This window comes from Peromyscus leucopus, chromosome 12 (assembly GCF_004664715.2).
Source record: "Peromyscus leucopus breed LL Stock chromosome 12, UCI_PerLeu_2.1, whole genome shotgun sequence".
In the NCBI taxonomy this organism is placed as follows: domain Eukaryota; kingdom Metazoa; phylum Chordata; class Mammalia; order Rodentia; family Cricetidae; genus Peromyscus; species Peromyscus leucopus.
Window position 1 is genome coordinate 68,448,727 of NC_051073.1, and position 13,455 is coordinate 68,462,181.

The 13,455-nt window shown below is 36.8% G+C and overlaps 1 protein-coding gene across 1 annotated transcript in view; it reads right to left on the reverse strand.

The window, feature by feature from the left end:
- Positions 1 to 7,166, reverse strand: part of Ostn (osteocrin) — a 38,665-nt gene extending 31,499 nt beyond the window's left edge. Inside the window, exon 1 of the mRNA XM_028875167.2 lies at positions 6,945 to 7,166. The gene's annotated coding sequence lies outside the window, so the exon portion shown is untranslated. The remainder of the gene's footprint in view (positions 1 to 6,944) is intronic.
- Positions 7,167 to 13,455: the final 6,289 nt, after the last annotated feature.

The following is a 13,455-nucleotide window of genomic DNA, read 5'->3' on the forward strand; positions in this document are numbered from 1 at the left end:
ATGTTATATTGTAATTGGACTATTTAATACATCCAGATAAATAAACATTTCACATTCTGAAATATCTGAAGCTGTGTTTTAGACTTTCCACATGTGACATCTTTTATCTGGAAAGGACCGTCCAACCCAAGGCTGGAGTAGTAGAGCATGTGTAGATCCATGTGGAGAGAGACTAAGTGTTGTCATTCACAGTGGAGAAACAATACATATTATTCATTCTTTAAAACACAATGAACAGTGGAAGTCCGGCAGTGCCAAACTTGTCTTAATTTTGTTTGAACCCATTAAGAGGCAATTGATGTGAAGAAAGGCGTTTCCATTTTATGAGTCAGTGAACAAAGTCAGCAAAAGTTGCAGGGTAGGGAGCAAAAAGAAGGGCAATGGGGGATGGGGAGGGGCTAGTCCATCATCTTCATGTTATAATGACTTGTAATGAAACGTTCTGTAAAATAGAGTGGCAAACGGGGAAGCCAAGGGAGCTGATGGCTAATCTGATGCACTTTTGAACTAATAAGACTCTTAAAATATCAGTGTTTGAAGGCAATGTTGAAGTCAGCTCTTCTGGTGATTAAAGTTCTTTTCAGTTTCAAACTTTGTAATAATCAACTAACTTTTGGAGAGTTGGCCTAAACATTAAAAATTCACAAATGTACTAATTTTGTGGGTGAATTTTAGTATCATCTGGATTTTTTTTCCAAAACAGGGCTTCTTTGTTTAGTCCTTGCTGTCTTATCCTAAAACTGACTCTGCAGACCAGGCTAGCCTTGAACACAGAGATCTCCCTGCCTCTGCCTCCCGAATGCTAGGATTAAAGGTATGTACCACCACTGTTCGCTGCATCTAGAAAATTTTAATTATATCTAATAACTAGATTGGAAACATTTAAACCAGAATCTATCCACTCTCAACAAAAATGAATTAAAAATTGAATAAAATCAGTTAAAGATAAAGGATTTAACTGGTTCAATTTACACCTTTTTTTAACCTCTTTCCACTGTGACAGATGACAAGCATTTACAAGGCTTCACATTTAGCTAATAAACACTAGCTCTGACCCCATGTGATGGCCAGTTGTGCCTTCCAACTCAACTGCTAATAGTTTTCTTCATCTGGAATGGCAGACACTCCTCGGGTAAAATGTGAGTGAGCACCACCCTAACTAAACCTAAAATCACAGTAACATTTTTGTCTTCCTCCTTTCTTCCCTGCCATGCCACAGTCTTGCTAGTAGAGAACAATCCAGGAGCAGGAGAGAGCAGAGTGACAGCGGCTCTTCGTTCAGAAAGTGAGCCTAACAGGGACAGTGATTAACACAAAGTCTGGGGCTCATCGCAACAGTCAGAGGGGATGCTGAATCATGAAGATCAGGTTCATTGTGACTCTGCTGCTACCTAACAATGTGGTTTTGGGCAAATCTTACCCTCTCTATATCAAGGGAAATGGTTAGAGTAACTGACCTCTGGTGTTGTTTACTCTCTCTCTCTTTTGAAGCCACTGAGTGACAATGGCTCTGTGTGTGTGTGTGTGTAAGCACAAACACTGATGATAGTCAGTGTTGATGTAGCTAAGGACACCTTGCACTGGTCCTTACAGCACCTGGGAATGAACAAGAGTGCTGGCCATGATATATACTCTTCCCTGTGATTTTAAGTATTTCTAGCTGAAAAGATGCTCCAAATGTGATTTTAAGACATTACTTATACTGTGAATAATTAATTAATTAATTTTAGAAGGCTGAAGATAGAACGTAGAACCTGATGTAGGACTGGGATTCTTTTTACCACTGAGCTATACCCCAGCCAATGAGATTCTGTTCTTAAAATGCATTTTAAGTTTAGAAAAAAAAAATGTTATCCTTTAAGATGGACATTCTACCAGGTGCAAGACTCAATATGATGTAGATGTAGTCATTTTAAATGTAAGGAAGGGTTGATGAGATGTGCTATATCTATTTTTTTTCAAACTATGGAGCTGTGTATGTAGCTCAGTTTGTGAGGTGCTTGCCTAGCATACATGAAGTCCTATGTTCAATGCTCAGCACAACATATACTGGCCATTGTGGTTTGAGCCTGTACTTTCAACCTGGAATGCATTAAATATTATTAAACAGCAAACATAGAAACAAAAAAATTGTTTATTTGTGAATTTATTTATTTTCCTCCTTTTGGATCAAGGATAAATCTCTCGATTCATCCTCTCACAGCTTTAACACAAAAATAGCTGGAATGAGTTCCAGGTTCCATGGCATTAAAATGACAGCTGCTTTGCTGGGTTCTGAGAGGAAAGAACAGTATGAGGAGTCATTTGATTGGCATTTCAGTTACAGCCTTACAGGCTTTAAAGAGGAAAGGAGAGTATGATGCTTCATTTCTTTTCAGAGGCAAATTTTTAGATCCATGCCACTTTTGAAGTGTTGACTGGATAACCCCCTATGTTTAGGAAATAGTCTGTAAAAATAGAACAATAGAATTCCCTCAGAAATCCTTAACCTTAGTGGATAGGGACTTACTTGCTCCAATAATTAAGAGGGTTTCTATTAGAAATTTTGAGGCATTTGAATTTGCCACAAATAACCCCTCTACCCTAAAGTGTACATGTACTTTTTATATAATATTTTTCCAAAAACTTGCTAATGAATTAATAGATAATTTAAAAGTAAAACCCAGCAATAAGTTCACCAACACCAGATAGCTGTTTCTGCGATGCTGTGACACACCTTTTACTCCATGTTGTAGATGTGGTTCTGAAAAGTTCAAATTGAGACTGCAAATGAATAATTTGAAAAGCATATTTGAAAATTAAAACACCAGGATGTATTCTTTCTCACCCTCATTGTTCAGTTGGAAAGAGGACTTTTCCAGAGCAGAGGAGTCAGAAGAGAAAGGGCCAGAGCAGCAGCCCCCATCTTCAGACAGTTTCATGCTTTCAAGTGTAACCTAATTGTATAATAGGAAAACACTTTTCCATCTCCAAAATAAATTTCAACTACAGGGAGGTCTTTATGGAAGCATTTTAAAATGACTTCCCCGGAGTGCTACAATTTGGGAAGAATGGTAATTTGCTAGTATGTAGCTATCAACTGATTTTCTTTAATTGGACACAATTTTCATCTACTGTTAGTTTCCAATTTGGGAACAATAAAACTTGTATTAAATGCCTCTGAAATTTAAAAAAAAAAACTTCTCAGTTGTAATCTTTTTAAAGAAATGAAGAAAGCAGAAGCTTACAATACCACTCTAAAGAATGATTCTATTAACAACAACAACAAAAAGTTTGGCTGTGTTTGTGAGGTCCTCAAGGGCAGGAACTGTTTTTTGTTGACCAGTCCATGTTTGTACATGGCAAAATGCCTGGCAGTCAACAGTATGTGTTTAATAAAGCAGCCATAGCTGTTGGTAGGGAAGCATGAATGCATAGCAGATATTAATAACCAAGTTGAAATGATATGAATAATGATATGAGTATCAATAAACTAAGTTAGGTTACAGGAAAAGACAGACAACTTTTTGCACTGACAATAAAGTTTGATCGAATCCATGTTAGAGTCCAGTCACATTTGTTACCACTCCACATTCTCATCCCTATAAAGCACACCATAATCCCCAATCATCACCCCTTTACCTAGCTTTTGACATCGTATTAGATTCTAACTTGATAGTTAGACCTCTGGATAGCTAAACATTGATGTAAAACAATGCTACTTACAATCAGAAGAAGATTTAGCCTGTGATTGTAGCTGAATCTTCTAAGGAATTTAATTTGTTTGATTCTGATACTCACCAATGGAATAAAATAGAACCTTTGACACCATGGATAGATAAAAAGCTGAGAGAGTTGCATTTAAACATGTGGTTTTGATGCGTCAGAAATATAGAAGAAGTTGGATAAGTAAAGTTAAATATTAGACATGTAAGCTTCAGGATGAAGTAGTCTATTCCTATTCCATTCTGGGTCCTCCCTCTACCTATATAACATTTAATATTAATCTTACCTTTAAGTGACATAAAATTAGCCAATATAATCAATAAAAATACTCTCTAAAGTGTACATAAAAAGAATAAATATGAATTTTATGCTACTTAGCAACATTCATTAATCATATTTGTATGTTAGGAATGAAGGATCTAGAAATGGACACCTGCCCAACCCATGCTGCCTACTTGCTCTGCCCACAGAAACATGGTATAGTAGTATAAATGAAAATACAATAATGAAAATGATATCAAGTGCTGAAAGACAGAGAATTCGCCTTTCCCTTGAATGAGCTTGCTGATTGGTTAGCCAATACAGACCAGGCAGCCCTAGCATCATATGCACACAAACAATAGTAATGAACTCAGCAGATTATATTTATATTGATGTGTCTATTTATATACATGCAATGGTAATGATCAAAGAAAACTAGGTCATCAATTTAAGAGAAAGGCTAGGGGTGTAGGGGATTAGCTGGGGGAAGGAAAGAAAGACAGAAAATGATATAATTATATTTTGATTAAAAATATATTCAATTAAAAAGGAAGAGTGGAATCAAAGTCACTATTTCCAAGTAGCAGTCACTGTAACACTTGATGCACTATTTTTTACTTTCAGCTGTACTATTTCCATGAAATTATTAGCATCCAGTTCTAGATAATACCCTCCTGGGCAGAATACAAAGGGAAGAAACCTCATTTTGCACACAAGGCGTAATTATTCTTCCAGCTCCAACCATACCAATCAAAGCGAATTTTTAATACTGTTTTTTTAAAGCAGAATTTTCATGTAGTCAGGAGCTTAAGTTTCATAGGAATATGGAATTCTAGAAAAAGGAGAGGGAAATATTAGAAGGCCTTGAATTTAACGATCAATGGCTAGGAAAGTGAGGCTTGGAGAGAAAGAAATGAGCTTGATCCTAGTGGAGATAAGTAATGCCTGTATGAGCAGGGGAAGGGAAGGCAGGGCACTGTTGGTGGAGGAGGGAAGGGAAGACGGGGCAGTGTTGGTGGAGGGAAGGGCATGTTGGCTCTAAGGCTTGTGTTCATGGGATATCTGGGAGGAAGAAAGGGCAATACTGAGCAAAAACCAGTTCAAAGGAATGAGCAGCTGCTGCCAAGCAATGCCCATCACTGCTCTGGAGTGCATCCCTGGATTTATTTGGAGCAGGGTATGGGGGGTGTATCATTTGAAGACTGACTTACATGGAAGCAACTGTCCAGCTTGTGTTCTCCTTACAGGGTGGCCCAGGGTTAGGAGGGGACTCCTACTCCCTGACGGCATCTCTACAGACTTCATTTTTTACTATGGAAAACCCCAGAGAATTGGAATGCTTCAGAGAATTGTTGGGTGGGACTGGTGTTACAAGTCCAGTGTCCAGAATCTAAGGTTTGTGTTCCTTTGGCTGCACCAATAAATCAAAGTAAGAATTGACTAAAGGTATGTAGGAACACAGTAGGTTAAATTATATCATGCTAAAGATTAGCCTCAAGATTTTGTGGTATTGACTTTTATTCTCTAATGTGGGAGAAGTGACTAGTAAAGGAGCTTCCTGGTCTTTCTGTCATCTCATGTTCTTGTGACTTGTATTTATTTTGTCTGTTCAATAACAAAATATCGCCATGTCCTAGTTTATGCTCAAGGCTTACCTGAAGTTTATAGAAAAAAAATCAGAACAGAACCAGAATGATACTTTTGATTTATTTTCTTTTGAGACAAACCCAATTCATCTAAGTTGATTCAACAAATACCAAAATCATTTAGAATATTTGAACAAGAAATAAAAATAAATAATATCCCAGAAGTTCCTATATCTAGTCACACAAAGATGGCTTTTCCTCTGCTGCTCATAATTCATTTTATAACAATCCTTTGAAACATAGTGAAATAAAAAGGAGGGAGCAAATGCTGAACTTCAATCCTTTAACTGCTTGAACAAACTATAGGGCAATTAAGTTGCAGGGGAGACTGGAAATCTCTGCAGACACTCTTCTTGGAGAGAGTTCCTCAAGAGTTTGTAGAATTGTACCAAAGTAAAGAGAGAGTACAGAATGCACTGTTGATTTGGGGGTAGAGCATCGTAGATGATTCTGTTAATTCAGTAACTATATGGACATTTAAATTGTCATAATCTGTCTCTAGAAGGATGTACCAGAAACATAGTCATCATATCTCTAAAAAAATAACAGTTTATCCCCACACCTATATAAACTACTCATATGAGTCAGAAAAAGAGTATTTTTCTAACTGTTAGAGCTCAATTTATTGAATATGTACTTATGTTTTACTTTAGAGATCAAAATCTGAGGCATAATTTTTAATGTGCTCTCAATGAGAGCACAAAAATATAGATTAGACTGTTAATACAATTCAGTCAGTATAAGAACATTTCAAATACTGAATAATAATATTTGTATAAGTCTACTGTAACTTTGTTGCTATTATTATATTTAATTTTTCTAGTAAGAAAAACAGGATGCTTCAGGATTTACAGGTATAGAATTTGATTTCTTTAGGATTGTTCTTAAGCTCTATTTTTGCTAGAAATACAGATGAAAGGAAAACCTCCTCATCTATTCAAATTATTAAAACATGACCACTTGTACATTAAAACATTTCTTGATACTGAACATATTGATGAAAGAGAAATAAAACCATGAGCATTTCTCCTGAGTTTTTTCCCATTGGTTTTGAAATGAAAACAAAACAGAAACAAAAGCAAAACAAATAAAGACTAAATGCAGATCAATGTAAGGGTCTAACAATTATCTCCAACTAATTTGTTTTACAAAATATGCTAGGTTTTCTACTACTCATCTTTGAGAGGAAAATTTATCAGAAACCACTTCTAATTTTAGCAGAATCAAGGCATGCAAGAAATAGTTTGAAAGGGATGTGAAAATAAATGCAATAGTTAAAAGAGAAACCTAAACTCGAGATTTTTTTTTTATCAGTTTTCACATTTAGCTTACCTTGTGAGAAGTCTGCGGAACTCCTAACTTTAGAGTCCTGTCTGCAGTTTATCCCAAACTTAGCCCTGATGGTGAGTTTCTTTCCGTGTTTTTATAGTCTCAGTTCTACTTCACTTGCTCCAACCCCTGCCGCTGCGTTTTCTTACATCAGTTCTACAGATTTTCCATGGAACATTTCCCTAGCACACACATATTCTCTCTCTCTCTCTCTCTCTCTCTCTCTCTCTCTCTCTCTCTCTCTCTCTCTCTCTCTCTCTCTCTCTCCTCCCTTCCTTCCTTTTCCTTCCTCCCTCCCCCTCTCCTCTTTTACCCACCCTCCTCCTTGATCCCTCCCTTCTTTCCAACCCCCCCACTCCCTCCTCTCCCCCTCTCCCTCTCCTCATTTCCTTTCCACATTTGTTCTATCTATTGCTTTGATTGTGACATCTGAGTAGCTTAACTATGGAAAACTTAAGTACACACTTAGCTTCTTGTTCAGCTTCAGAAGCATCATCTCTACCAGAGGTTTTAGTCCAGCTTTGAATATTAAAATTTGTATTTGGGAAATTAAATACACAAAGATTTGTAAAAGTCACCAGGGCATTTCACAGCAACATTTTAAAAGTTTTAAATCAGATATAAACTGATTTTTTGGTGTAGTTTGGGACCCTTATATAATTGACCTATTAAACAAATGATGGGTAATTTGAGCTTCAGGTGCACTTTGATGTGTCAGTGAAGCAGACATGCACTTCTTAATTGACATGGCTACACTAGAAAACCTGTCACTAACAACCCTATGAATACCACACCGTGACATGTGGCTATAAATGCAGCGGTATAGACACCCTTATCTTGCTCTTGTTCTCTTTTATTTTAATTTCATTTCAACCAAAACTTTCCTTATTCTTTCTGAAGGTTTGTTTCAGCTACATCTTCTGGAAATCACATTTTTCTGCACATGGACATTGTTAAAATGAAATGATTGGGTTTATAGGTGCATGCTATGTTATTAGATCATCATGGACTTGTGTGATTCACTGTGGGCCTCCATTTATCAGATACAGCAACTAAGGGTCAGAAGAGTCACTGACTTAATGAGGACACACAGCGAAGGACCCTGTCTGAGCCAGATAACAAATGCAGATTTTATTTTCACATCCTGTCCTTTGCCCATGCTTGCATTCTGTCTATTTCAAAAGCCACCAAAGAGAATCTAAACCAGATTATATTTTTATCCAATAGAAATAAATTTGTTCTTTTTGGTTTTGCTTACACGCCATTTAAAATACTATTCACTAGCCTGGGAACTATTGCATGGTTAATTTGGAGTTACACAGGCGAACTGACCAGAGCACAGTGAATTGGTGGGACAGTAAAATGCTTCGTTTTTATGAAGGGCTTCCAGGGACAACATATGTCTCAACAAGCCTGAAATCTGAGTAGTCGGCAGCAGTGGTTCACAAGTCAATATAAAAATACAGCCTAGTTGTGGAAACTTGTTTAGACATTACCGATATAAAACAATTTGTTAAGCTTGAATTCACATGATGGAAAATTCTCAATATAGTTTTAATGGATGCATCATGATGCTGCCACAGCCAGGATCTATGATGTCCCACCCGCCTCAGCTTTCTGACAAGTGATATCTACAGCTGATTTATTCCAGATCTGTCCTTGTTACACAGTCCAAAGATTCTAGCCTATTTGTGGATTGTGTTGACCTAATTCAAAAACTTGACTTAACTGTTCTGCAGCAGAAAAAAAAATAGCAACAGTTTATTCCAGGAACACAGCCAGGGTACATTTAAGTCATTTGTACAGGCTTCTGTACATTGCACATTTCCGTGGGACTTGCTTTTGTGCTTTACATTATCTTGCTAAAGAGAGGAGAGAGGGAACATGTAAAGACGTATGAAGATGAAGAAAACAGGCATTCAGTGATAGATGGGGAGGATTAAGACAAGAAAGAGAAAACATTATTGAAAGATTTTCAGTGAGCTGATCCTTATTTCATTTGGATAATAGCCCTGTCAAGGAGGTATTATTCACAAGTAACAGCAAACCAACACAGCACATCTTTTAAAAGCATAGCCCAAGTCCTCATAGCTTGACTATGATGGGATCAGAAATTGTCTATTGTTATTTTTATTAGTTGGGATTCTGGCAGTAAAGAGGAGGCACATTCAAACCGAGAAAACGAAGACTATGAATAATAATGCGATTTGAGAATTGTGCACATATAAGAAGAGATAGTCAATAAGCAATCCACTAAAAGACAAACACCTCTAGTCCTAAAGGACTTTGTTACTGATTATAGGGCCCCCCAAACTGAAGAATCTAGGTAGAGACAGTCAGCTATGATCTTTCATTAAAAAAGAAAAACCAAAGGCATATTAAATGCAGTATTATTTACAATAGGCAATTATGGAATCATTGGATGATGGATAAACACAAAGTGGTATGGACACATCATGGAACATTATTTATTATATTGTTATATTTGTTATATTGTTGCAGGAGAGTGAGTGGAATGGATAATCATGACAGTAAGTTAAAAAAAAAAGCCAGACTCGGACATGTCTTATCTATTTCCTTTCTACATATAGAGTGTAGAAAAATTACATGATAGTAGAAGTGGATCTCTTAAGGAAGGGGAAAGGGATCAGTGAGAGAGGAGGAGAGATACAAAATGAAAATGGTATAATCAAAATATATTATATTCATCCATGCAAATGTCACAACAAAATCAATTACTTTGTATGATTAATACACCTTAATTAAAAGAAAAAAATTATTTTAGAACATAAATGCAGATCAAGGGTAAATCATTTGTCTAGTGTTTATGAAGTCCTGGATTTGATCTCCAGGAATCCAAAAACAAAATAAAAACAAACTCTCCAAATACAATTTTCAAAGAAACAAAGCCAGTGAGAAAGCCAGTGAAGAGCTACCTCTAGGGAAGGGAATTTACAACACAGCCATATGAAACCATCCTTCCTTCTGGTTCCTTTTGCTGTCCATTTTCCCTTTTTGAACTAGAAAGAAGAAACACGGAGAAAAGAGGTAAGAGGCACAACTCTCTAACTTCAAACTGCACCGAGACACAGGAAGGATCCCGGCAAAGACCAGCATGGTTGCAATTGCAGTCTTTATCCATTTTATCACCTGACTCATCCTGCTTTGTCAAGGGAGGTCCACTGAATTATAGTTTAGATACACAGACCTCACTCTTTTAAGGCACAGAGTTTAATGAGTTTTGACAAATGCAAATATTTAGCTTTTAATAAAAGCTACAGAACATTTCTACTTCCCATCAAAATTCCCTGGTGCCCCTTTCCAGTCAACCTCTACCTCCACTCCTGGACCCCACTGAGCTGAGGGCTGCCATGAAAAAATACCTTTCCTGGAGGCTATAGGAATAACCAACACAAGATGTGATTCTATTTTCTGGCTCCTTTCACTTAGAACAATACTTTTAGAGATTTATTCATGTTGCTAAGTATTTCTCATGTTTTCCTTTACAGTTGAGATTGTTTTCTTTTTAATTTACCTAGTCAATTCTACATTGGTTTCCAGAGATGAGCTCTACTTGATCATGCTATGTTGCCATCTTTCTGTTGCTCTTTGTGCATGCTCATGTTTTTTAAAGCTTTCTTTTTATTTATTCTCTGTGTCTTTCACATCATGCATATCGATCCCATTCATTTCCCTGTTTCTTCATATCCACCTTCTACCTTTGCAACATCGCCCAAATAAAATAAGATTTAAGGAGAAAAATAAAAGAAAAACAACAACAAAGAAAAATCTCATCATGGAAGCTATAGTACAACAGTGAGTCACTCAGTAAATCCTTTTATCCATATATCTTTACTCGTAAGTGTTCATTGCAAACAGTCATTGGTCTGGTCCAATGCCACTAGTTTCTGCTACACTATTAATGCTGGGCCCTCACTGGGACTCCTCTTGGATAGATAGCCTATTGTCTTATGTTGTGGAGATTCTAAAGGATCAGCCCCTTCACATGCTCTTGCAGATCATAGATGGGGTGAATGTTGGGATGAGCCAACTCATAACCCTGTTTCTGGGCCTGTGTAGTTGCAGGGTTGGTCAGCCTGCCAGCTCTCCACCTCCACCCCTTCCTCAACATCAGGGCATTGTCTGGGCTAGTTCATCCCTTGTAGGATGAGCAAGGGGCAGGGTTAGTTCCCAGGGTAACTTGACCCACACTGGACCTCCAGGGCCAGCTCTACTGTGTCACCCAGGTGAGGTGCAGGGGCCACTCTCCCGAGTGCTGCAGCTGGTGAGAGGCAGGGCCAGCTCTCCCACCTGCCACATTCGGTGAGGGGAGAGATGCTTGGTTTTTAAAGCACTTAAGTTACTGCTTATTTACAAGGGACATAGGAAGGCTTATTACTTTTTAATTGTAGATTTCAAAATTTGATGTCATCGTTACACGTGTCTTAATAATGATTGGGGAAAGTTACAATCTCACCTACTTTTTTAAATGCTTGAGGATATTTGTATTATTTCTTTTTAAAAAAACCTGGATAATCCAGCAGTGAATAATTACAAAGTCCAAACAGTAAATCGATCTAAGCCATTTGTTTCTTTGAGGGAAAACGTTACTAAACTTTCAAATTCTTTAGTTTAGGACAACAAATTGTATATCTTTCCTTGGGCACTGTCACAGTTTAGGAAATGATATTCATCCATTTCCCTAATCATCCAGTTATGTTATTCATACAATTACTTCTTTTCTTTTGTTGTCTGTGGGACTATTTCAGTGTCACTATTTTCTTTCTGAATCTAGGAGTATTTTTGTGCATTTTTTTTTTTTTGGGTCTTGATCATGCAATCTGGAATTGCATCTTTTTAAAATTAATTTGGATAGTTAACCTTGGGTGTCACTAGTTTTTCTGCTACTTCATCTTTAATTAGATGATATCTGCTTTATGTCATTACTTCCTTTTTCTTTTTTGTAGCTATTTGTTTTTATTTTAAAAAAGTTTTATTCATTTTACATACCAACCATAGATAACCCTTTCATCCTTTCTCCTTCTCCCCACTCCGTCTTCCCCCTCAACCCACTCTCCATCTCTTCCTCCAAAAGGCTAGGTCCTTCCACAGGGGGAAATCAAAGCCTGGTACATTCAGTTGAGGCAGGATCAAGTCCCTCCCCCTGCATGAAGGGTGAGCAGGGTTTCTGACCATAGATAATGAGCTCCAGAAAGCCAGCTCATGCACCAGGGATGGATCCTCCTCATCCCACTGCCACAGGCCCCTCAAACAGACCCAGCTACACAACTGTCTCCTGTATGCAGAGGATCTAGTCTGGTCCCATTCAGGTTACACAGTCATTCTAAAGTTCTTGAGTTCCTATGAACTTGGTTCAGTTGTCTCTGAATTTACTACCTTTTTCTATGCAGATTTAACTTGTATATTATTTTTAATTTTCTTAAGGTGGGAATTGAAATTGTTGATTATGTATTTCTTCTTTTCTTAATATAAGCATTATAAATTCTCATCATCACTTTAGTGGTATTCCATATCTTTTGATATAGTTTAAAACTATTATGTAGTTTAAAATATTTTTTATTAAAATAATTATTGGCTACTTAAACATCTCATTTATTTCTTAAATGTTTGGTGATTTTTTTTATCATTTTTATTATTGATTTCTAGTTCGTTTTGTTGTCATTAAGCATGTTTTCTATTATTTTAATTCTTTTATAACTTTAAACATTTTATAGCTAACAATACTATACTTTGTGGTATTTCCTGTAGATTTAAAAAACAGTACTTGCTCATTATAACTGAATAGAGAGTTATACAAGTCTTAACTTAGTTGATCAGTCATGTTTTAATCTATATTTTAATGAATTTTATCTACTTAATTTCCCTAATTACTGAAAAAAGGACTGCTGATGTATATAAGCAAAGTTGCAATTCTGTTTCTTTTTCTGTTCCATTTTGATTTATACATTTTTAAGCCTTTTAAAGATCAGGTACATTTCTTTTTATTGTGATGAAACTTAGCTTATTTTAATCTCTGAGAAAAAGTCAGTCTTTTGAAACTCAGTTTGTCTGAAGTTAAGTTGTCCATTATGACTTGTGTGTATGTGTGTGTGTGTGTGTGTGTGTGTGTGTGTGTGTCCAGTTATGTATGTGTGTGTGAGTGTGTGCATTCATGTGGAGGTCTGACACAACCTCATGTGTCATACTCAAAAGTGCCATCTGTTTCCTAAACATAGAGTCTCACACATTGCCCTTGAGCAGTGAGCCCCAGGAACACTCTGTCTCTACCTCCCCAATACTGGGATTACAAGTGTACCCTGCCTTGAGTTCTTGGGGTCAAGCTTAGATCATCACACCTGTTAGGTGAGTACTTTAGTGGCTAAACCACCTACCTCATCCTGTGGCTTTTTTTCCCCTTATTGTCAGCATGTTACAACTTTCTTTCCTATTCCTTTTAAATAATTTTTGTATTATTTGGAAAAAAAGATTCCTATAAAAATGATAGAATTGATTC